The sequence below is a fragment of the Hoplias malabaricus genome, chromosome 1 (genome assembly GCF_029633855.1).
Source record: "Hoplias malabaricus isolate fHopMal1 chromosome 1, fHopMal1.hap1, whole genome shotgun sequence".
NCBI lineage: Eukaryota > Metazoa > Chordata > Actinopteri > Characiformes > Erythrinidae > Hoplias > Hoplias malabaricus.
In genome coordinates this window covers 90,747,494-90,752,060 of record NC_089800.1, presented here as the reverse complement: position 1 = coordinate 90,752,060, position 4,567 = coordinate 90,747,494, and the positions used below count along the sequence as shown (strand labels likewise).

Here is a 4,567-nt window from a genome sequence, read left to right as displayed (position 1 = left end):
TCACCATCTGCGGAAGACACTTCCTTGCAAAACTTGGTCCCGCGTCCGCACCGAGACCAAACGGACTTCCGTACGCTACATTTCCCGGCCCACCCCGGTCAGGGGAAAGTGGGATTCAGCGCTGGGCTCTTCCCTCTTCGCTCGCCGCTACTAGGGGAATCCTTGTTAGTTTCTTTTCCTCCGCTTACTGATATGCTTAAGTTCAGCGGGTTGTCTCGTCTGATCTGAGGTCGCACTACGAGACTGTTTTGCGGGGCGCGGGGGGCGCGAACCCCCCGGCCGCTCGCCGTATTACGGTACCCACTCTCCGACGGCGGCGGAGAGCCCAGCGGGGAGAGACTATGACGGATTGGACCCGGACCTAATGGCTCTCCCTACGTCCGGAGCTCTCGCCACACGTCGGGTTTAAGGCCCGAGTCTGGGTTTAGGGAGACGAAGGGCCGTCCGAGGTGGAGGCCCTGCGAACTCCCAGCCGCGGTCTAGGAAGACCGATCGATGGGTAAACCGACCCTCAGACAGGCGTGGCCGCGGGATGGACCCCCGCGGCCGCCATGTGCGTTCGAAATATCGATGATCTGTGTTCTGCAATTCACATTATTTAACGCAGGTTACCGCGTTCTTCATCGATGCACGAGCCAAGTGATCCACCGCTAAGAGTTGTATGAGGTTTGTGCCCGGCCCGTTACAGGCCGGGCGAAGGAAGCCATTCGAACACGAGACAACGTTTGACAATATTTCAAGCCGGGTGCCTTCCCCCCCGTGGAGGGGGGAAGGTCATTGAACCTGGGCGTCACCACCGGACCGAGGAGTTACGGCCCGGGGGACGATCGCCCGAGTAGGTGCCCGAGACTTACGTGGTTTAGGAGACCGGGTCTAGGCCCCACCGTTCCCGGCGAGGCCCAGGGTTTGGTTCGCTGCGTTACGGGTCCCGGTCTAAGGCATTCAGGCGTGCGCTCAAAGCCAAGCTCTCCACCCCGGAGGGTATGAGCGAGGCCCGGTGGTACGCTCCCAAGTCCCCCGCTTAGGGGAAGGCGCTGGGTAGATCCCACCTAGTCAGGACCGGCGGGCACCGGCCGTCTCCTTCGGGTGTTTAAACGCATCCGGGGTTCGTGAGGCCCCTTCAACTCGCGCACCGGCCTTAGACTATTATACGGTCCGTCTCTGCGAAGCCAACATCGGGGTATTTGCATGCGCTCTTAAGCTCCGCTCCAACCCCGTGAGGGGAAAGAGTTTCGCCCGGCGGTACGCTCCCGTCCACCACCACCCCCTGTGCCGGGGGGATGGGTTCAGGGAGATCCCACCGAGGCCGGCGAGCACCGGCCAACGCCCTGGGGGTGAGTAAGCCCCTTTGACTCGCGCACGCACAATCAAGCCTTCAACGATCAATGGTTGGTTTAACGACCCGGCGGGCGGCTCCGGCGCCACTCTCCCCCCCGCGAACGAGGGGGGCGGACCGGGGTACCTATGCACCTAAGGCGGTCCTCGCATAACCCCGAGTTCCGAAGCCGGCTCGCTACGTCCACCCACCCGGAGGGGGAGAGACTCACGTCGGCCGACGACGAAAGGTACGAGGCTTCTGCGGTCCATACCTTGAAGGTACCCGCCGGGGGAGGTTTGGCCTCTCGAGTCCGACTCGACAACCGGCCGTGGCCAGGTCACCGTTAATGATCCTTCCGCAGGTTCCCCTACGGAAACCTTGTTACGACTTTTACTCCCTCTAGATGCCCAGGTTCGATCGACTTCCCACCTCAACGAGGCAACCCCCCGGTAAAGGGGCACCTCGGAGATGGTCCGAGGACCTCACCAGGCCATCCAATCGGTAGTAGCGACGGGCGGTGTGTACAAAGGGCAGGGACTTAATCGACGCGGGCTGGTGACCCGCGACTACTTGGAATTCCTCGTTCAAGGGGAAAAGTTACAATCCCCTATCCCCAGCGGGGAAGGCGTTCATAGGATTGCCCAGGCCTTTCGGCATAGGATGGATGCACATGCTGAACCAGCCAGTGTAACTCACGTGCGGCCCCGGGCGTCTAAGGGCATCACAGACCTGTTATGGCCCCGAATCTCATACGGCTTTGCCTTGCCCCGGATCGCTCTAAGAAGTTCGGCCACCGACCGACGAACCCCTCGGGCCGCAAGCCCCCACAGGGACCCAAGGGAGGGCCGTGTAACTTTTTAAGGCACAGGGTCTCGTCCGTTATCGGAGTTAACCAGACGAATCGCTCCACGAACTCCCAACGGCCATGCACCACCACCCACAGAATCAAGAAAGAGCCATCAATCTGTCAATCCTTACCGTGTCCGGGCCGGGTGAGATTCCCCGTGTTGAGTCAAATTAAGCCGCAAGCTCCACTCCTGGTGGTGCCCTTCCGTCAATTCCTTTAAGTTTCAGCTTTGCAACCGTACTCCCCCCAGAGCCCAAAGACTCGTGGTTTCCCTCACGCTGCCCGGCGGGTCATGGTCGCTAGCCTCACGCCGCCGGATCGCGGGTCGGCATAGTTTACGGTCGGAACTACGACGGTATCTGATCGTCTTCGCTCCCCCGACTTTCGTTCTTGATTAATGAAAACATTCTTGGCAAATGCTTTCGCTTTCGTTCGTCCCACACCGGTCAACGAATTTCACCTCTATCGGTGTGGTACGGATGCCCCCGGCCGTCCCTCTTAATCATTGCCCTCGGTCCTTAAAACCCACGAAATAGGACCGTGGAAGCCCCGGAGCCCCACTCCGGAACGACCAGCCGTCCCGAAGGAGAGACCCCGAAGCCCCGCGGAAGGGCCCTATTCCATTATTCCTAGCTCAGTCAGACATGGCACGTGTCGGCCTGCTTTGAGCACTCTGCTTTATTCAAAGTAAACGCTCCGGACCCTCCAACCCACCGTGCACCGCAGTGAAGTACCCAGCTAAGGGCTTCTCCGCGGCCGGCGAGCAGAGGACACCGGCGGGTAGGGACCAGGTCCCAACATCCACCCAGAGACAGGGGGTCACCCCCGAAGGAGCTCCCCACGCCATCCCGGACAGTACAGGGGATCCGAGACCTGTCCCCACATCCAACTACGAGCTTTTTAACTGCAGCAACTTTAGCATACGCTATTGGAGCTGGAATTACCGCGGCTGCTGGCACCAGACTTGCCCTCCAATGGGTCATCACTCACGGACATAGATTGAGTTCATTTCGATTACGCTCCACAGGATCATAGGACCCGCATCGATATTTTTCGTCACTACCTCCCCGTGTCGGGAATGGGTAATTTGCGCGCCTGCTGCCTTCCTTGGAAGTGGTAGCCGTTTCTCAGGCTCCCTCTCCGGAATCGAACCCAGATTCCCCGTTACCCGTGGTCACCACGGTAGGCACGTAGCCTACCGTCGAAAGTTGATAGGGCAGACACTCGAATGATACGTCGCCGCCCCGGAGGGCTTAACGATCGGCCAGAGGTTATCTAGAGTCACCAAAGCGACCCGACCGGAGCCGGGAGGGTTTTTCGGTTCTGATAAATGCACGTATCCGGGGGACAGGGGCCGGGAGAGCATTTCACGCCGACCCCCAGAACCCTTCCAACGCTTCGTTTGCATGTATTAGCTCTGGAATTACCACAGTTATACCAAGTAACGTGTGGAGCGATCAAAGGAACCATAACTGATTTAATGAGCCATTCGCAGTTTCACTGTACCAAAACCCGTGTGTACTTAGACTTGCATGGCTTAATCTTTGAGACAAGCATATAATACTGGCAGGATCAACCAGACCGACCCCCCTTGGATCTCAAACCCCGGACGGGGAAAGAGAGGGGGCGCATGGAGCCCGTGAGAGTGATCTCAGGGGACACCAGCGAAGAGGATCGAACGCGACCCCGCTGTGGGGGTCTGCAATCGACTTGGCAACTTGGAAAACGTATGATTCTCGCCCGGACGGTGCAGGCTAGGGGCCGGGTCCTTCCCTCAAACGGATCCCGACCCTAAGGCACCACCGACGCGGACGTTGAACGGACCTACTGTTGGATCGACCGGCCGACTAAGTCCCCCTCGGAACCGTTCTGGACAAGCGGACATGCCTCTTACGGGCATCCACGAGCCATGGAGGCTGGGAGCACAAGGTGGGGAGGATCGCTCTAAGCACTGTATTTAGGCTTAGAAGCCTGCCCCTGGTGCTCCGCGTATACCGAGCTCGAACGGCCGTGAAGGACAGCCGTTAAGGGAAGAGAATGGAAGAGAATCCTGGCCCCCTCAAAGCGCGAGGAAGTCGGCATAGGTTTTTACGGTACGCCACCACCGGAGCCGTCTGATGTTCAGAAGACGAAGGGTTTTGCCCTCAATCTCGTAAGGTCGAGGGCTCACCACCGAACTTCCAGCCGCGGTCCTTGGTAGGACCGATACGCGGACAAGCCGCAAATCCTGGCCCCCTCGCAGTGCGAGGAGGTCGGCAAAGGTTTACGGTTTCGCCCCCCGGAGCCTACGGAAGTCTGCGTTTAAGAAGACGAAGGGTCGGATCCCGTAGGCCGACCCTGCGAACTTCCAGCCGCGGTCTGTGGAAGACCGATCCGTGTCACCTCTAATGCGCTCTTTGCCT

The 4,567-nt window shown here is 59.4% G+C and overlaps 1 non-coding gene and 1 pseudogene across 1 annotated transcript; both read right to left on the bottom strand.

The window, feature by feature from the left end:
• Positions 1 to 233, bottom strand: part of LOC136671072 (28S ribosomal RNA) — a 4,391-nt pseudogene extending 4,158 nt beyond the window's left edge.
• A 272-nt stretch (positions 234 to 505) lies between these two features.
• On the bottom strand, positions 506 to 659 carry LOC136670364 (5.8S ribosomal RNA). Its single transcript, XR_010795622.1, has one exon. It is a non-coding gene; the product is annotated as a 5.8S ribosomal RNA (ribosomal RNA).
• Positions 660 to 4,567: the final 3,908 nt, after the last annotated feature.